This window comes from Psammomys obesus, unplaced genomic scaffold, assembly GCF_907164565.1.
Source record: "Psammomys obesus unplaced genomic scaffold, mPsaObe1.curated_primary_1811, whole genome shotgun sequence".
In the NCBI taxonomy this organism is placed as follows: Eukaryota; Metazoa; Chordata; class Mammalia; order Rodentia; family Muridae; genus Psammomys; species Psammomys obesus.
This window is the reverse complement of record NW_026586173.1, coordinates 5255068-5276414: the sequence shown is the minus strand read 5'-3', so window position 1 is coordinate 5276414 and position 21347 is coordinate 5255068. Positions and strand designations below refer to the sequence as shown.

At 44.4% G+C, this 21347-nt stretch overlaps 1 pseudogene; it reads left to right on the top strand.

Annotated features, from left to right (window-relative positions):
• The first annotated feature begins 18727 nt into the window (after positions 1-18727).
• LOC129672049 (40S ribosomal protein S13-like) lies at positions 18728-21028 on the top strand (annotated as a pseudogene).
• Positions 21029-21347: the final 319 nt, after the last annotated feature.

The window sequence follows — 21347 nt, the reverse complement described above, 5'->3', positions numbered from 1 at the left end:
AGTCAACACTGTGTGGTAAGTTCCGCCATGTTCTGTTTTATAGATGTGGAGCGTGACAAGTTGACATGTGACACACCACTTACGAACAAGGAAGTGATAGAGCCGAGACACAAATCTCACCAGTCTCTCCTCAAGCACACTTACATAACCACTGTACTAAGAACTCCAGTCAGGTTCTCATTTTTTTTTTTTTTTTTTGAGGACTCTTTAGCCTAATACAGTAGCCAGAAAGCTTCTGTAAAGGGTCAGAAAGGGAATGTTTAAGGCATTGCGACTGCATCCTCGGCTGTAACCAACTCAGTTCTTCCATGGTAGCATGAAAACAGCCACCAACAATTCATAAATAAGTGAAGCTGTGTTCCAGCAAAGTGTGAATTAAAAACACAGGCAGCTGGCCAGACTTGATCCATGAGCACTAGTTTGCAGACCCAGTCCAGTGAGTTTGAAGAGTGTGCTACTCAAACTGTAATGCCTGCAGCTTACCTGGAAACTTAGGTTTTTGTTTTTGTTTTTTTTTTTAATGGCAAATTTTGACCTGATAGCCTGGGATGAGACCCTGTAAAAATACAGATGTCATGCCATGAGATATTGAGGATACATTCCCCACCCCTTGACTGAGGAGGCAGGTGAAAGACTTCCTTCAGAGTTCCCAGCAGCACCTGCCATTTATCCCTCCTTCGACAGCAATCTGACTTTCCCCAGTTGAAGGCCATCCTACACTGGATGGGAAAGGGATGGGCACCAGGGAAGGATTGGTCGTTGGCAAAGAGGGAACTATGATGCTTTTGTAGTTGAAGGTCCAGCTGGACAAGTTCTGCCATTACTTGGCCTCCTCTGTTTCCTTTCCACTGGAAATGCCAGAAATCACAGGACAGTAATTCTCACTCCCTTTGTGGAAAAGAGAATGAAACCATTGAGTGGTGAAGTTCAGCTAGCAAGCCTGTATCACTATAGGAAAAAAAAAAAAAATGGGAGTTCTCAGGAGACCATCATGAGGGAGGCATTGTCCTAGACATCAGTCCACATCCTGGGCCTTACCTGATAGTTCCCATTGCACAGAGACAACACGGACTGTCTTTTCAGGCAGGCCGGGGTGCTAGAGATATGGCTCAATGATTAAGTCAATACTGTTCTTCCGAAGAACCAGAGTCTCCAGCACCCATATCGAGCAGCTCACAAACTGCCTGTAACTCTAGCACCAGGAAATTCAACATCTTTTGGACTCTGCCGGCACTTGCACTCACACAGGCGCATTCTTTCGTACAGATATACACATAATTTAAAAATCTAAACCCAAAAGTAAGTTCAAGCACCATGAAAGAAACAAGCGAAATTCATTAAGACCCACTCCTGTGGCAAGGTGGCACCAATGAATGAGCAGTCTGCTCAGAGGGGCTAGAGATACTGTGGACATCAGGTCACCTGGCAGATTCCCAGAGCTTCTCTGACTCTAACTGAGGCCTCCTGCTGCTTCCCCTGTCTCTCAATTCTCTCTGATCTGAAGTTCCACAGCAATTCTGCTTCTTAGGAAGCACAACAAGATTGTAGCAGGAGAATGGCTTCTGATGTCTCCTCACCAAAGTGTCGTTGGATTTCTCCAAATACCTCCTCCATTCTGCATTTACCTGCAGGCATGTCTGTAGAAGTCAGTGTTACAGGTTCTGAAATGTGAATGGTTGCACGTTGGGGCGGGGAGAAGAATGAATAGGGGAAAAAAAAAAGGAAGAACTGAATCCAGATCCAAACATAGACAAATGGCTTGCTTTGGGGGACAAGGTCTCCAGGTAGCCCAGGCTAGTCTTGAACTTGTGATCCTTCCTCCTTCATCTCCAAAGTGCTGTGATTCTAAGTACCATGCCCAGCCAAAAGCTGTCTCCTAAAGTAACAGTTACTTAACCCAAAGTAGACCCTGTGGTCTCCAGTGTTTGTTTAGGAAATACAAGATAATTTTGGTTTCAATGTGTTACAGTGGTAGACAATCCACCTATGTGTGAATAGCCCACACTGGAGCTTTTGCCGCCTTCTCCCCCTACCCCATGTCACTGCAGCACTTAGTTGTCAACATGTAAGGGAGAAGTGGCTATGAATACCTCCAGGAACTTTAATCCATGATGGTGAAAACCCAGCACAGAAGTCTCTGAGGACAAATAAAGGGACCAATGTGGACATGGAGAAGTTGCTCAGGGGCTAAGAGTGCTTACTGCATGCCTTCCAACAACCAGACTATCTGTAAGGAATGCTGATACCAAGATGAGAAAATAAAGACAACCTCAGCTTCCACTCACTATCTGAATTCCTTAGTGTTATCCTTGAGTTCCTTTGGCTCCAGGTTTAAAATCCTGTCCCACACACCTTCTCAAATAGTATCTAAAGCAATGCCCATGATATCACACAGGAAAACCTTCAAAGCTGAAGTACATTTTTTTAAGGAAGTATAACACAAATTCTTTACACATCTGGGTGTTTGCTATTTTACTTTACTGTGTTTGCTGCTGTAGCTATGTATCCAAACCCAGATCCAAATGAGACCACTGCCATAAGACTGAAAACTGAGGACCCAAGCTATCTGGCCACCTGTGTAGGGTCTGTAGGGACAAGGTCGCCTGTTTCTGAGTCTGCAGAATCGGGTGGAAAGAGGAAAGAGCAGGTGGAGGAATGAAGAAGAACATTCAGTCAGAGAATGAAGACAATATTGGTTTTCACAAAAGGAATCTAGACACCTCAGTGCTTGGGTTCTATGCTGGAGTACACTTGCATAGGGTGTTAGTCTGCTGTGGAATAGTGCCTGTTCCTTGTTCCAGGGCACATTTGCACAACACATGATGTGAAATAGTGTGGAGCCAAGGCTGATTCTGTATCCACCCCTGGGGCAGGTTGGTCATTCTCCAGTGTAAACCTCCTTGGGATTAACCACTTATTCCAATGGAGAGCGCTGGATAATTAATAGCAGACCTGCTCCAGCCCACACTGAATGAGTTGCGTATGGGTGAGGACCCATAAAGTTTCCTCAGCCTGTTTGGATGAGGTAGAGCAAACGGCTGTTCTAACTTGTGAGCGGAGTGTGTGTAGCTTGCACAGATACGCCTGTGTGGGGTGCACATGCATTTATAGGGCAGATCAGAGGGGAATGATACGCATGTGTGAATCCAGCAGCCATGCCTGTGAGTTTTCTGCTTCCCATCAACAGAACTGTATCCCTCTTTTCAGCATTCTGGAGAGACCGAGGAAAGGGCTTATGTTCCGCAACTCCGTATCTCAAAGCTTGAGGAATGAAAGAATTGCCCACTGTTATGCTGAAATGACCTGAGTCACTGGGACTTGGGATTTCTGTGGATTTTTTCCCCCAAATGATGGGGATTTTCCTGATCTAGTTCCTTTCATGGTACCCAACCTTGAACCGGTCGTTCACTTTGTCCAGTTCATTCGCCATGCTCATTCCTGGAGTACTGATCTTAAAAACACACAGCAACAGAAAGAGAGAGAAAAAAAAACTTAAATAAATAAGCTCTTTCTATCTCTGTCATTTCTTCTTGCCTCCTATAGCCCCCAAACTGAATTTTTTCTCAGCCTGTCTTCTCTTCATACTTGATTCAGCCACTCCAATATCTTTTTGATAGTTAACATGGGCATCTACTTTAGGGTATGTCCCTCTTTCCTCAGTTCGTATTCTATTGGGAGAAGGTGGGCCCAGTGAAATCAGAGTCCCTGCCGAGGTTAACTGTCTTGATGAACGCTCTCCATCTTGCACACTAGCCACAAGGCTGCAGTTTACCTTCCCTTGACTTCTATTTCAGATTCCAAAACTCAGGAGTTTAATGACTTGTTGAGCTCTCTGCTGTGAGATCTGGGTTGATGCTGGGCTGGGCACCACAGCCTTTACAAACACTGATGAAGCTGCTTTCCCTCCCTGCCTCCCACCTCACTTATTTCTACAAGTTCAGCCCTTAGAGAAACTTCCAAAGATATGAGGACAATGCTGAGCAGGACTCGGTAGAACAAAGTGACATGTAAAAGCAAAACTGCTTGTACCTGGCCACCGCTCTGCATACCTCCTGTGTACGTGCTGATGGGCTGTGTGAATAAAGAGATGCCTCTGAGAGTTTCCCTTCAGTTACCTGCTTGAAACACACACACAGCTGTCTTCACTGAGAGGTCCCCAGCTGGCAGAGTTCCTTCGACTCTGCCTTCAGACTGTCTACACGTCTGACTTCCCTTCTTGCCTATAAACTCCTCATAGGCAGACTGATTTACAGTCTCTCCACCACTGAACAATGTGCCTGGCTCCCAGTTTCCTCCTCATATATTCTGCCACGTAGCAAATCTTCAGACACCCTTGCTCATTCCTCCTCACCTTCACTCAGGCCAGTAATGTCGGTGACAAACTTTGTGCAACATTGCTTGATACATAAACGAAGCTGTCAAGTGTCCTATGGCAATGTACATTTTTCTTTCCTTCTGGTGGACTTACAAGGCTAGTGGCCATCTGGAAGTTTTCTTCACAGCTTCCTGCAGATGTAGGAGCTGCCATGCACCCAGGGCCTAAGCGAGATGCCTCAGGCTTCACCTCCCCCCCAAGACCCCATTTTTCTATGAAAATATATCAGAAAGTGGAAGGCCACTTCACTTCTCTCTTGGATGCAGGGGGCTCAAGTGAGGTTCACACCTTCACTTACTTCTCTCTGAAACTTTCTGAGCTCCAGGGCTGTTGCCACGGTAACCAGCCAGCTCCGGTCTGATCACCTCATAAGCACATATCCAGCTGCAGTCTCTCAGTTGCTGGGGTGAAAGGACCCCAATACCACCGGGGGATTTGGATGGGCTCAAAGAAGGTGCGGTTTTTTTATTCAGTACCAGACTGACCCCAGCCCCTTGATCAATGGGCTTTCTAAAAAATATTTTATTTTGTAATAATACTTTCTGGTGTATTTGTTGCCATTTAGTAGCTGCAAGTGGTTCTTCCTGCTCATAGGAATACCCACCACAATAAGCAGGTACTGTTTTCAAACCTAAAGGGAAGCATGTCCTTGCCAAAAGAAGACAGATGATGAATAGTACCTGGGTACTATTAATCCCATACATTAACCATATTCAACTCCCAGGCAACACAAAGGAAAAGATGGGCCATTTGAGAGATGAGCTGAAAAACAAAACCTCGTCTCGTGCTTTGTGACTAACATAGAGCACGCATGGATCTTCAATAAATTTCTACTTACCCCAGCTCTTGCTGAAAGGGAAGCCATGGCATGAGGAGAAACTTGTTTTCCTGTGATCAGAGTAGCTGACTTCTAGTCACAGGTGTTAGGGACAGTGGACCACACATCTCAACATCCCGGTCTTTGGTTTCTCACAGACAAAGAAGACGAATGGAACCATAGACAGTCCTTGTCCCACCTGACAACTTCCTTAGAGTCGGATGCAGGCCCACTTGTGGAACAATGATGGCGGTCTCTGAAGCACATCATGGGATGAATGAGTGGCGACTGTGTTCTGCTTGGCTTTTATTAAAGGTTTTCTTCAAGTTCATGTGGGTCTCAACTTAAGAACGGAAGCACAATGAAATAATGAAATATGAAAGAGAGAAAGAACATCTTTAAGAGGAATGTGCTTGGCTCTTAAAGCCTCCTCAAAGGGCAGGTTCTTTCCTTCATTTTCCCTCTTTGAACCTGGCACAGTCCAGGTGATTCAGGATGCCAGAGAAGTCTGAGGAAGCCACCCCCTCAAATGTTCATGAAATGGGAGGACCTTACCTCCAATTAACCTTTCCCAGGAGAGTGGGAGTGTAGGTCAGTATTTTCTACACTTATCCAACTCATTTTATCTTTTCATCACTCTTCTCAGAAATATACTTCACATGTGTATAGGGGTTTCTGATTCACAACATAGTTCTCATTCAGCACCCAGCTTAGATCTTAGCAACAGTTCTCAGTAATTTAAGAGTTATCCATGTGCTCATTTGACTAAAGAAAAATCGGAAAGGCGGTTTATCAGCACAGACTTGCTCTCACACTGGACAGGGATTACAGAGCGAAGCCTACAGACAGTCAAGGAGCACGCCAACTCTGCTAATGGCTAGCCCCGGATCTATGGGTACGTGGTGTAGACACTCGGTGCCCTCAGTTCCTTCTCTGTGAAATGGGAACATGCATGGTGCTCTGTCCCGGAGAGGGGCTGGCAGGAGATCTTGGTGAGTCAGAGCATTTGAGGATAACATCTGACACACAGTGTGTAGTACACATCCATTATTATCACTGGCAACATTCAGGCTGGAACCTGAGCCTTCCCTCCTCCACTGCAGTGATGATGTCTCTGCCGCCCGACAGCAGCATTAGCTGTAACCAATAGCTGTCAATCTCAGCCTGCACCTTCCAGGGAAAAGCAAATTCCACAGGCTTTCTGTTCCACAGGTCTACTATCACGGTCTCTGGGCTCCACTCAGTTAAGCTGCATTGCAGGTCGGGCCTCTACACAGGTGTCAACCTTGTTCTGGTGTTTAGATTACAAGTTAGGCAACCTCTTCCCATGAGACAGCCAGTAAACAGACTGTCCCACTTCTCCGGGGGAAAGGACCTTCTACCCTCAGGGTCTTTTAATTCATTGCTACAGTTGTGTGCTAACTGTCGCCCCTATTCCTTGGCCCCCTTTCAGGTCATATTTTCATTGTCGTGATCCAGGGCAGCCGGCCCCTTGAATTTCTGGGGATTTGTGGTTTCCTGATAGGTCTCTTGTTTCCACGCCTTAAGTGTGCTCTCCCTGGGTATGTAGGCTACGTGGAGCATTGAAGGTCTGCCCTCCACTGCACCTAACAAAATCCTTAGTGAATAGCAGGAACACAAATATTTCCTGTCTTGCAAATTGCCTGATGGGATGGCAAAGACCTCTCAAAGAAGATAAGGTTCCTTTCTCTGTGTTGCACATTCAGAGTGAACAAAGACCATGCCTAGATGCAGTCAATACCCTAGTGCCTTGGCTCAGGGAGAGGTGTCAGGACCTAGACATGAAGGAGGGGTTCATGCTCCCTGCATCACAACAAGTCATCTACGGCAAAATCCTAGAATATGGCCCATGCCCATTGTCAGCTACACACTGAGCACAGAAAATTGGGCCGGACCCAGGACTCCTGCTTCCAGCAGTGTCTGTAGACATTATGGTAAACACAACCACGTGCTCCAGTTCAAAACAAGTGAAAATCATTTGCCAGGATCATCTGGCATCAAAGTCCTGTAGTGGAAAGAGCTCCGGTTAAAGGGCAGCTCAAATCCAGGCGTTAAAATAACCCAAATGGTGATGTTTTCTGATCAGATTCCTTTCCTTGTCGGGTTTGTGATCCTTGAGCCTGAGAATGTCCTTCTCGGCTCAGGTTTCTCTGCGGTCACACTAGTCTCAAGCCTGGAATGTGAGCACTGGCCATTGAGATCTGATGTAACTATGTCACCATCCCAAAATGGAGAGACATTATCTCATAGATGGTGGCAGCAGGCAGACACCAGAGCGCTGCTGGCAGGCATGGCCTAGAACTCGACCGTGGCACCTTCCACATCTACAGTTCTCAGGAACATGCTCCACGCGCCAGTCTGTGCTCTAGTGAGTTGGAGTCTTGCAAATCATCATCCCTGGGAGTGGAGACATGAGGACACGGGTTAGAATCAGGGTGCACTCATTTTTGATAGCCACATCTGTTGTCAGATGATGCCTGGTCGTAAGACCCTGAATCACCTGAAGCCTTGGACAGGATGCAAAGACAGCCATTCACATGGGAGAAGACATGTGCTCAGGCAGTGCTAAGCCTCCATCCTTCCCCAGCCAGCCCCAGGGACAGGACTGTTTGATTCAAGGACAAGTGGGTCCACTGACCTATGAGGTAACCATCCCTTTCTGCACTTGGAGAGGATGAGGCCCCTGGGGAACCCATTAACCTCTCTTCAAATAATAGCATCAAAGTTCTGGTCACTTCGACCCTGGATGAGACTTTGGATTAAGGGGCAAACCTTCTTATCTAGCTTTGAAAAGAGGGGACCATCCTGTTTCTTTTCTCCTTAGTCTGCTCCCCTGACTTTGGGCCCCATTACTCTGCTATGAGACAGTTTGGCTCATTTGCCAACTAGGCCACACCCACTCTTCCCTTCTCCTCCACTGCCCACCATTCTTTAACGAGAGGGGCTCTTGACTCAAGATCTGGTTTAAACTGCCCCTGTTTGTCCAGAGGTACTTGAGTAGGCCACCCTCATCCTCATATCTAGAAAGCCTTCAGAACTAGTATTTTCATGTTCTCGCACTCTCGACAGGATCTTGCTAGACAAATGCTCCCTCTGCCTTGAAAGTCCCCAACGTCTGGATATGCATTTGCTGCTTAGTCCACACCTTCTATCACCATCCACCTCTGTCTCTTTTATAGACTAGTGTTTGTCCTTTAGCACATCCTTCAGTATAGAATAGAGACATAGGGTTCCTAGAGCCTAGCTTGCTCACTATACTGATTTAGGAACTCTTCTGCAGCTCATGAACTCTAATTGCTTCTTAAAATACAAGCCTGAGACTGGTTCCTGGACATGGTCTCACTTCCCATCTCCCCCCAGTTTCCTTATCTTCTTCAAACACACCAAGCACATCCCTGAATCAGTCCTCTGCTTGGAATGATCTTCCCTGGATGTCCGATGGCTCCTTCCTCACTCTCTTCTTTCTGCCTCACTGCCACCTTCTCAGAGACCACTGCCCTGACCATCTGTCAAAAGATAGCATCCTATATGCCTATAATACTGACCTACCTAATTTTTCTTCATAATATTACCAGCAGTTAATTTGCATGATAACATGTTATATTGAAACATATATTGTATCATGCTACATTTTGCAAAAATATAAACTGAAGACTAAAAGTAGTGTTTGGGGGCAATAATGCATTATATTACGATATGTATATGAATTGGGAACTAGACAAATTATAGTATTTCAAATATATACATTAGCCCCAATACTACCTTTTGTGATAAGAACACTTAAAATGTGTACTCTGTGTAATTTGTAAATATCTAATATATTTTTATTTCCAGGGTCAATATAATGTATGGTTGATCCTGTAAAGTTATGCATCCAATGAAAGGAAATTCTGTGTCACAAAGCCAACATCTCTCAAATCCTCTAATCACTTAGTTCCTACCAACCATCATCTGCTCTGCTTCTGTGGTTTTATTTTTAAAAGGCTCTCCTTTCAATAAGCTAAAATGATAGAGGTCCTTAAAAATAGGCCAACTCCCTGATACCAGAAAGGTAAAAAGAAATGGAAAGAAATGCTTGGAAAATTGTTGTCTTCCATATCGAATGGAAATCCCTCCCTATAGAATGGTCTGATATAGCAATTCATCTGGCCATATTTTCAATTGCCGGTGTGTCTGCATTAGAATAAATTTTGCCATAAACAAAATCGAATTAAAATAAGAAAATTAAGCCAGCAGAATAAAACCCTGCCCCCGCTGCCTTCCCCAGATGTTTTGAGAAACACTCTGGGAAGGAAACCTCTGGAGTGATTTGCACCAACGTCCCTGCCGTAGTTCAGTGCTGCACAAATACTGCCAGAATACTGTTTTCTTTTTCTTCTTTACGTCTCTGGTAGGCAGGACCCTGCCGGGCTCTGTGCATTTTGGGATAAAAGGTAATAAAGCCAAGGATATGAACAGAACTAAGTTGCACTTATTTGGTCTCCCCAGGCACCTATGAAATGCCAACGGGGGCACTGCAGGTAACAGGCACCTCGTGAGGCAACCCTCCGGTGTGTCAGGCTCGGCTGCGCTGTCAACAGCCTTCCTACAGTGTTCCTGTTGTTGTTTGTAATTCTCCAAAGTGGTCCAGGGAAGTCCTACAAAGGCAAAAAGCCTTCTCTTCCAGCAGGCCTTCAAGGGCAATGGCCTAGTGCTTTCCTGGGAAGATCGTGTTTGACAGCAATGAAAACCAACAGTTTAACAGCAGTAATTTCTTGGCAGGACAGATTGGTATGAGACTTGTCCCCAAACAAAATAAGCCTTTCAGGGAAGTATATTTCAAGCCTAGCTCACGTTCCCAAGACACTGAGCTTCTTGCAAGGCTGACACAGGAGCCGATGCTGAGCCCCGGCCAGGGACAGCTAATTATTGCCAATAACAGAGTGACCATCAGTTCAAAAGGGAAAAAAACGAACATACTATGGAACTGCTCCTAGGGAAAGGCCTGCTTCTCACTGGTCTTGTTAGTGGTTCCAGTATGGGACAGAACAATCCCTCTTTCTTCCCCTCCACCTTGCTTGTCTCCCCAGCTTCCTTCCCATGGTGCTCCACAGCTCTTTCCTCTCTATGGACACGGTTTCCACTGTTGTATTTGCCACCTGGAGGAGCTTTCTGGGCGCTTTCTCACCAGAGAATAAAAAAAATCTCATACGCATCTGGAAACTCTTTCTATCTATGCCGTTGACCCTCTGCACCTTAACTGTTGCAAAGCCTTAGGTTCTAGGCTTTCTTCTACACCTGCCAGCAGAATCAGACACCAGAGGGGAGATTCTTCAGCCAAGTCACTCTGTGACTCATCTTCCACAAGTCCACAAGAGGGCACCCTAGATCACTGAAGAGCATCCAAGATCACCACAGCTGTGGAACTGAGACCAGGAGGTGGCGCTGCTGCCTCATCTATGGAGTAAAGCCCAGCTGTGACAACTAGCCCGAGGGCAGAGTATTTGTGTGTGGCGAGCCATGGGAAAGTGACGCCAGGAGATAGATGCTGCATCTGTACCAATGACACCAACCATCCTGGGAAGCAGCGCCAAGCGCCAAACTCTGGGTGTGAACAAAGGAGAGATTCAAACAGCGTCCAAGGAGGCTGTGCGAGAAGACTGTAATCCAGAGTCCTTCTACCCTTCTTCCACACAGCTCCCTTCACCTTCTCTGCATCCAGAATAAATCTATAGTTTCAGGCAGCCTGGGAATCGGAAATAGAAAAAGGCTAAACTCCTGATGTGGTGGATTCATCCTGGGTACAATGGTGAGGATGCTGGAGTCCTGGGGTGAGAAGTCAGTGTCAGGTCATCCCCAGGCATTTAGGAGAAAGACCTCCCCCATCTGGGAGCTGCAGAGGGCAGAGGCAGACAGTAAGGGCTTCCTTGGGAAGGGCTTCTTGGACAAGGGTGTGAGAAGGCACAGAAGATCGGGTTCTAGCCTGAAGGAGCACAGCCAAGGAATGAGTTGGGGGTCAAGAACCAGAGGGCTGATGGCAGCAGGTTCTGTGCAGATTTTCCCGACAGGCATCCTCCTCAAGATGCTTTGTACAGTTACAAAGAGCAGCAGTGTCCCTAGCACGTGCATTCATCTGCAAGTGTGTAGACATATGGTCTTGTGCAGACACATGAGTAGCTCACAAGAGTATAGGAGACCTGAGAGGACATTGCAGCTGTGTTCACTGTGAGCTGTGATTGACCTTGACTTGGTATCAACACTTCCCTTCCCTTCTTTTCCTTTTCTTTCTCCTCTCTTCTCTTCCTTCCCTCACTAAGAACTACAATAACATCACATGATATCAATTTGTTATTATCTAGAATTAAAGCTCTGTCATCTGTTGACTGTCAGATCAATATGCACATCCCTTATTGTAAGACTGGCTTATTACAAATAATTCAAACAAAGGCACATGTTGTCACTTGTTCACCAAACCCTAGGCTTCAATTTTATGCAGGAGAAACTAGTCTACTGAGCTTAGATGGCTTCCTAAAGTCATTGGTGTGAGTTGGTGTTGGTTCTCATCCAGGCTATCTCTCCCCACAGCATGATGTGCTCCATTCTGGTTCTCTCGGGAGCGTACCAACTTGTCAGAGTAGAGAAGCTGAGTATCACTAGCAATCAGCATATACCGGGCAAGACGCCATGGTGCATGACCCACTGGTGTGGAGACGGGAGCCCATACCCACACACTGCCATAGAGTCACTACGTGGCTGGTCTCACTTTCCTTTCTACGGCCACCTGCTGTGCCAGTGTGAGCACGGAATGGTTAGTTGCACTGTGGCTGACACTGTACCACTAGGTCTAATGTGAAAGAAAAGCCAAAGTTCACCCTTACCGTTCCACAACCTGCAAGTCAAGATCAAGGCTGCTGGCTGAGGACCTGATGAGGACCTATTTCCCTGTGCACAGTCGTCTTCTCGCAGTGTCCTCACGTGGCACAAGGGCAGAAATAAACTCTTTCTGGCCTCTTTTATGAGGGCATTAATCCCAACCATGAGGGCCCCACCCTCATGATCTAATCACCTCCCCAAAGCCCCACCTACTACTACCGTCGCTCTGAGGGGCTTAAATTTCAACATGAAAATTTGAGGAAGACACAAACATTCAGTCCACAGTGCGGGAAGGTTCACAGAGGTACTTCTTTACAAGGTCACATATTAGGGCACTACGGCATCTATGACATTGTGACATGGCGGGTCATCTGGGAGCATCTATGGGCTGGTACACCAGTAGTTAAAGTGGCTTCTTTCCCAAGTGTTTGCTCTCCACACAAAGAGGCCTGTAATTTCATTCTTGGGAGTTTCTGTGGCAAAGATCCCTTGCCAGTGTGTTGAAGTTTATGGAGAGAATGTTTTTAATCACTGGAGTATATCGAAGTGGTGCACAAAGTTCCAGGAAAGAACAAAAACCCACCAGTGAGGCAAAGAGAAGTCTAGTAAAGATAAATGAAGGACCCTATACTAACCTTCACTAGCAAGATTAACTCAGTAAGAAAGCTATGCTGGAGACAGATTAGGAAGAATACCAGGGAACAAACAGCATGCTAGTAATCCACACGAACACAAGCACACTAGCTTGGATTTCCTCAAAGAATCTTGTAGGGAGCAGAGCCTAGGAACCTTCTCTCAGGATTCACCATCAACTGATCGATGATGGTACTAAATCTGAAACAGGGAAGGCTTTCTCTGACTGGAGTAGCTAACCTTCCAAAGGACTTACAGCACATCAGGCTCTGGCTTCAGTGCTCTTGATAGTAAGCTGTCCAAGACTGCCTTATGTATGAAATTTTTGCACATATATTTACACACTGATGGGGGCATAGATGCTTCAAGCTGAAGAACCTCGCACGTCTCAATAAGTCAGGAGCAAGGAAGGAATTCAAACCCAGGGCAACTGGTTCTCCAGTACATCCACATCCACATCTTGCTATAATGCCAGGTCCAAAGACAACAGCAAAGAGAACATCAACAAGAGAATGAGGACCAATCCCCAATGTCTCATCTCCTAATCTTCCACCATTCTCCTCTAACTAAAGCTCAAGCTCCACAAAGGCCAACACCTTCATTTTCTTCAATGGTAATACCCAAGTGCCAGTACCTGTAGACATTCTAAACAGCTAATAGACAACTCAACAAATCAGTAAACTAATGGGAAAATACTACAAGCATACACACATGGAAGGACTATAAACATCACTGTGCTGTGTGTTAAGATCCTCCCTGACCGCTTCTTTATCAAAGTACTTGGAGGTCCCAATCACTTCAAGTCTTTCCAACACCCCTGGCCAAGATGCCCTTCTTGAATTTTAACATCATGTATTAAGATTCTTCTACTAAAGGTCAGAGTTAGGGTGTAGAGATGTCTGAAAAAGAGATGTAATACAGCAATAACTTAGTAGCCAGCAACGCTTTTAAATATTTCAAAATAATACATATACAGTGCTTTATGGATAGCACATCTGAACCAAAGCGTAGCTAGCATGAAGTGAGACCACAAAACATTGCCAGCTGTGGTGCTAAGCGTTGCACATGCTGGATAAAATTCCAAGTATCTCCAGCTCTCTGCTTTCTTGGCACCAAGGAGAAATGTACTATCCTGACCTTTGTGGTTGTATGGTACCACGTGACTAATTCTAGCCAATCAGGCACATTCAGACTTGCTGGGGTGCTAAAGAATCACCCCTCAGAGCTTTTTTTTTTTTTCCTTTTGGCTCAGCCAGCTGGAAACCTTGGGGATGGTGGCTGCCCCATGAGACAAAGACCCCAAGGATAGTGATGGGCATGTTCCCAGGCCCACCCATGTCCCCAGCTGAACTGCACAGCACTTTGCTCCACAAAGCAACAAACTCCAAGATGTGAAACAAGCTGACTAGGTGGCACAGCTGTACATGTCAAGATGCAGAAGTAAATCCCAGGTGTTGGATGCCAGAACACAGAGCTTGTATCTTCCTCTTCCCTTACCTAAATCTTCTTGAGTAGATATTTGAGCATCTAAAGGTAAGAGCTTCTTTGTAGAAAATAAAAGGGTTTTTAAGGGCTCCGTGGGGAATCATGGGAGGCAAAAGGAGGCAAGAGGAGACTGGGATACTTGGAATATGCTTGTTGTGGGTTGCGTAGGTGTGCCATTGGCAGCACTGGTGTGCCCACACTTACTTGTTGCTTTGCTTGTTGGAGAAGTGCATCCCAGCGTTGAGCTCACACCCAAGTATGCATCGACTGCTCAGATGAGTCCTCTTAGTCATTAAAGCACCCATTGCCTCTCCTCTGAGGACTCAGAGGTAGCAGTAGGCCACTCTCTTCACCTTCTCCCATAGATTATGAGCATCACATCTGAGGCGACAGGCATTTGTAGGCTTTGTACGTTGCTGGTCAGTGGTTTCCAGGCAGAGGACCTAAGACCAAATCCCAGCTCTACCAGGTACCTATGAAACCATTTGGCACTTGTACACTTCTCTGTGGTTCCAATTCTCTTTGACCTGTTCTTAACAGTTGTTGGGTAGAAGTCGAGCATTTCTGGAAACGCTCCTGAAAATACAATGACTAGGTGTGCTTTAATTGTTATTTAGTTTGCATATAAATGTGGTGTGTGTGTGTGTGTGTGTGTGTGTGTGTGTGTGTGTGTGTGTGTTGGGGCGCACATATGCATGCAGGTCTCATAGAAGCTAGATGACACTAGCTCCTTTGAACCTGTTATAGGTGGTCGTGAGCTACTCAACAGAAGCAAATTCTGGTTTTCAAAAGAGCAGCAAATTCTTTTAAATGTTGAGCCAGGTCTCTAGCCCCCAAGATGTGAAATGTGGTATTGGAATTTAAAGACTCTACCTCTATTCTTACATTTAACTTTTAAAAGGGGAAGGGGCTGAAGAGATCACTCAGGCATTAAGGGCACTGGGTCCTTCCAGAGGACCCAGGTTGGAGTCCCAGCATGATGGCTCATCACCATGTTAATTCCAATTCTGGGTGATCCAACACTCTCTTCTGGCCTCTGAAGGCACTTTGCATGTATGTGGTACACAAGCATACATGTAGGCAAAACACCCATACACATAAAACAAAAAAAATATTTTTTAAGATGACAGAAAATATGTATTTCACATATTTGAATGAATTGAGATTTATTCAAACAAGAGATAGGGAACCAAAAAACAGAAAAGGAGTTATAAATACTGTAGCACAACTGAGTTGTTGTGGCCTGATAACTTTTGAAAATTAGCTTCAGGCAGGAAAAACTAGCATCTGGTTTCTACATGAGATTAGCTAATGTGGGTGAAGCTCTTGGACACTTGTGAAGAGAGCAAAATAGTGTCGTGATTGTTGTTATTACACTGTTAGATGTTTCCCCTGAGATGCTCAGTGAACTTTAATGGCTGCTTGGCCAATTGCTGTATCTCTGCTTCCAGAACCCACAAAGTGGTTCTTTAGATTGGATTGGCTAGTCTGTTGCTTCCCAAGAAGAAAAGAATTAGCAGGTACTTGGTTCTGAAGAAAGACAGAGACTGGGAAGAGGGAAGAAGCCAGAAGAGGGAGGCTAGAAGAGAGAAGGAAGAGATAAGAAAAGTTAACGACTCTCGGTTCTTCACTCTACTTGAAGACTCATCCAAGCTTGCATTTGTTTTGAAGAGCAAATGAGGTCTAATTTGTTCCAGAGAGTAGACCTTGAAATTTTCACTCTAAGTAGCTCATAGTTGAGCAAACCTAATGGCAGATTAAAAAGCAATGCACCTTAAAAAGGCAGAGCAGCTGTGTACAACCTATGGCCCATGGATGAATGTGCTCCAGGACAGCTGTGAGTAAAACCCAATGAAAAACTGTAAACTTACTTATAACATCAAGAGGCCTTTTTGTCATTTTTTTTCATAACTGAATCGTGTAATTCTCAAGCATGAGCTATATAGATAACGTCATGTTGTGGTGTCATGCAAAATATCTTGCTATTTGTACTCATATGTGGCCTCAATTTTACAGTGGCCTAGGGTTTCCCATTTGTTCTATATCAAGGACAGGAATCGAGTTGGCACCATCCAATATTATCTGAGATCCTGATGACCTGAAAAGTGAGGCACAATGATTACCAAAAATGTGTTAAATTATCATTAAAGCTGTTGAGAAGATGGAAATTGCTGCCTGACTGTGTGTATTTGTGGTGTTTGTGGACATGTCCATATGTGTGTGCAGGTTCACTTGTATTTGTGTAGGTGGAGGCCAGAACGGGATACCCAGTGTCTTCCTCAGCTGCCCTCTATCTTATATTTATGAGCTGGAATCAATCTTTCCTTGAACCTGGTTCTCAACAATTCAGCTAGACTGGTTGGCTAGCCATCAAGCCCCAGGGCTCCATCTGTCTCTGCCTCCCCTTTGCTGGGCTTATAGTCATGCACCTTACATCCAACTGCTCACCTCGGTGCCAGGGATCCAAACTGAGGTCGGCATTCTTGTGCAGCAAGCACTTTCCTGATGGACACTTCTCACCAGCCCAATCTGATTGGATTTGGAAGGGTGCTTCCACATTTCACTGTTCCTCAGGCATCCACCGCTCGGCCTTATCACTGGCCCTCTGATCCACACTTGCAGTAGCTCTGCTGTGGAAGGCCAAATCTTCCATTCTATTTTTCTGTCAATTAATTTTTACGATAAAAGTAAAGATAACCTCTTATCTGTTATGAATTTTCTGAATCTCAAGATCGCTTGCAACATCTCAAAAGACGACAGAATCCCTGAAAGAACTATAAATGAAAGATTAGCTGATGAAAAGTGGTCAAATTTTGTGGAGGCAAGAATGAAAGCACACTGCTTTGTTTATAAGGAATCTGTGCAAGTTTTCAAAGACTAATTTGATGAGGCGTTATATGCAAAGTGATGCCACTAAATTCAGTGTATAGTAAGGATTATCGTAAGGACAAAATAGTGTGACTGCGAGAGGAGTGTTTTCTCAGAAGCTTAGGTTTTGCTTTTGTTTGCTTGTCTTTAACTTTACAGTTCAGATTATTCTATTGCAAAATTTAGTTGTATTTAACAGAAAAAAAAAACAAAGAAAGAAGCAAAACCATTTGCAATGGTGGATTTGTTAAGCGGTGTGTGGAGGGTGTGGCAGATATAATACATCCTGGAACAAGGATACTTTCACTAGATGACAGTTAGGGGAACTGAAGTAATTATAAAATCTATCAAAACAAGTTTGGAGTGTTAATATGCCTATTTTAAATTATATGCATTGGTTGATGGATAAGAGCATAGATGCTACACATACGGCCTAGCCTGACACTTGACATATTAATGATAAATATGTCATTGAAGAAACAGCTTTTTGAGATAATAAAAAATACAACCAATCAACAAAAATATTAAATATTAAATATTAAAAGACATGTTAACATTGTTTTCTTTGTCCATTGTCAGCATACATGCTATTTAGCACTGCTGACAGTATCCTCCTAATGACTGGTGTATTAGTTACTTTGGATTGATATGAAAAACCACTGACCAAACCCAACTTGAAAGGGAAAAGGATTTATTTGGCTTACACTTCCTTGTCACCACCTATCATTGAGGAAAGTCAGGGTAGGAACTTGAAGGCAGGAACTGAAGCAGAAACAATGGAGGCATTCTGCTTAACTGGCTTGCTTTTGTTTTTTTGGTCCACCTACTTTTTTCTACAACCCAGGCCCATGTGCTCACACTAGACCAGGCTCCATGCATCAGTTACTATCTAAGAAAATGCCCCACGCGTATGTCCACGGGCCAGTCTGATGGAGGCAACACTTCAATTGCAGTACCCTCTTCCCAGGCGTGTCAGGTTGATAACCAAGAACACGCGTCACAAAGGTAAAGAAGGGGGACTTGTGAGATTAACAGGTGATGCAATTGGTGTGCCTGACTCACATTCAATCGAGTACCACTGCACAGTATTCAAGAAAACTTATGCACAAAAGCATTAAAGATGGTAATGTCATGCAAATCATCATTAAGAATGTGAACATCATAGGGACTAAGGAATTAAATCATCACCCATTCCAGGAATTTCTGAGATATGTTAATGTTAACTCTGGCAACATCATTTATTTTTCAGAGGTAAGAAAGGCCAAATTGAGACCAAATGTAGAAATGGTTTTATGTGAAAGTATTTTATGATTATGAAATGTCAACATGACATGCTACCAAGTTTTTATGGTATCACAAACAAAAGGAATGCCAGAACTTGATGATGAAAACTGACTCATAGATGAATATTGTCAATGAATTGAACTTATCATTTAAGGGAGTTAAATATGCGCCTTCAGGGTGAAAATCAGCTTACCAATACAACGTTTCAAGTCACGACAGCTTTCCAAATGAAGCTGAAATATGGCAAGCTCAAATTAAGACAAACGACTATGCATATTGACACAGTGGTTAAGAACAGTCTTGTAAACAGTGAATAATACGTAGCTTGGCATTTCCATTGACATAAGTATGAAAACAGATCTCGTTCTCTTTGTTAACAGACCTCTGTCATCATGGGTCTCATGCCTGCTTACAGGAAGAACTTGTCCCAGTAGGCACTGTCCTACCAACATAAAATCGCCACATGGCTAAAGCTGATATCTGACGACATGAGGAAACAGATTTTCAAACTGGCCAAAAAAGTCCTGACCCCCTCCCAAATAGGTGCGATCCTGATGGACTCACATGGTGTGCCACAAGTCATTTTGTGACTGTAATAAACTTGCCCCTGATCATCCCAAGGACCTCTACCCATTGACTAAGAAAGCCGTAGGTGTCTGCAAGCATTGAGAGGAACAGAAAGTATAGGAGTACTAAATTCCATCTGATTCTGGTAGAGAGCAGAATTCACCAATTGGCTCCTTATTATAAGACTAAGAGGGGCTTCCCACTCAATTGGAAATGTGAGTTGTCACACACACACACAAGCACATACACATACAAACACACACATTCAACGTCTCTCAATCTTTAAAACTGTCTTTTGATACTATCTTAGTTAGAATTTTATTGCTGTGAAAAGACATCATGACCACATCAACTCTTAACTGAGGCAGTCTTACAGTTTAAGAGGTTTAATCTATTATCATCATGGCAGGAAACACAGTAGCATGCAGAGAGACATGGTGCTGGAGGAGGTGAGAGTTCTACCTCATGGTCCTTAGGCAGCAGAAGAAGACTATGTGCTACAATGGGCATAGTTTGAGCATATATGACCCCCAAAGCCCACCTCCACAGTGACACAAAACAAGAGTACACCTACTCCAACAAGGCCACACCTCCCTGTGGCCAAGCATTCAAACACATGAATCAATCGCACATATACACTGTTCTTCCATTTCACTTCAGAAAAGAGCAGGCCTTCCAGGGCTATCAACCAAACTAGGCATAACAAGGTACAATAAGACTAGGCACAAACCTGTCAGGGCTGGATGAGGGAACCCAGGAGGAGGAAAAGGGGTCCAAGAGTAGGCAAAGAAGTCAAAGACACTCCCACTCCCACTCCCACTTTAAGGAGTCCTACAAAAACCCCCAAGCTAAACAACCACACATATATTCAGAGGACCTAGCAAGAACCCATGCAGGCTCCATGAATGCTGCTTCATTTTCTGTGATCTCCTATGAGCCCTGCTTAGTTGATTCTGTGGGCTGTGTTCTCCCTGAGTCCTTGACACCTCTGGCTCCCACAGTCCTTTCACCCTGTCTTCTGTGGGGTTCCCAGAGGTCTGCATAACATTGGATGTTGGTCTCTGCATCTGATCTCTTCAGCTACCGGAGGAAGCCCCTCTGTTAACCACTGAGCTAGGCACTTATCTATATGTATAGTAGAATATTTGCCAGAGTTTTAATTCACACTTGGTCTCTGGGACATGCAGCTTCTGGTTTCTGCCCATTCAGAGAGTGTCAGGCATGGGCTTCCTCTCCTGGCGTGGGCCTCAGTTCAGACCAGCCATTGGTTGGCCCCTCCCACAAGCTCTGAGCCACCATTGCCCCAGCACATCTTGCAAGCTGGACAGGTTGTGTGTTGAAGGTTTTGGGGATGAGTTGGTGTCCCAGTTCTACTACTGGATGCCTTTCCTGATTCCAGAAGATGGCATTTTGTTAATTACTGTTTAATGGGGGAGGGTCCAGCCCATTGTAGGTGGTTGCATCCCTGGGCTGGTGGTCCTGGGTTCTATTAAGAAAGCAGGCTGAGCAAGCCAGTAAGCAGCATCCCACCATGGCCTCTGCATCAGCTCCTGCCTACAGGTTCCTGTCCTGTTTGAGTTCCTTTAATGATAACCAGCAATATGGAGCAATATGGAAGTATAAGGCAAATAAACACTTTCCTCCAAAACTTCCTTTTTGGTCATGGTGTTCCATCATGACAAAAGAAACCCAAACTAAGACACAAACTGTATTATTTTTACTCATCATCATTTGTGTTCACTTATTTAATATGTGGCCCAAGAAAACATTTCCTTATCCAATGTAGTCCAGAGGAGTCAAAAGATTCGACACCCTGGTATAAAGCATATCATTATTGTAAAAATTGAAAGAGCAATCAATTCTCAAGGTAGATATGTATTTCTCTCTCTCTCTAGGGTAATAGTCTGTCTTGGTTTGCCTGGTCCAGTGAAATCTGAGATTCCCTGAGATCACTTAGTTCTGGTCAAACTAACATAGCTTATTACCTGTCTGTGTCCCAAATGCCTATCTGTGGTTCTTCACCTTTTACCTGATCAGTTGGGAAAGTTGTCATGCTGCTACTTCAAATAATCTCCTCCAAGAAGCTGTCTGTGGATCTGCAAGCAGAACCTGATCTGTTTCCATGACACTTTTCACATAAGTAATAGTAGCATAAGTGGCTGCAGTATTTGAATGCATTTCTTCCCACTACACTCTAAGCTCCTTGAAGACAGTGTTTATCGCATATTTACCTTTGAATCTTTAGTCCCCAAGCAAACAAATAATGGCTGATTACATTTTGAATAAATCATATTTAGTTAAGTTGAAAAGAACCATTTTTAATTTTCTTCAAATGTAAAAAAAAAATCAATCTGCTTAGACATGAGATAGAAAATTCTGGAGGATTGTATTTACCCATAGGCAAAATAACATTTGGCTAGTGGGGTTTCCCACACAGAATATTTA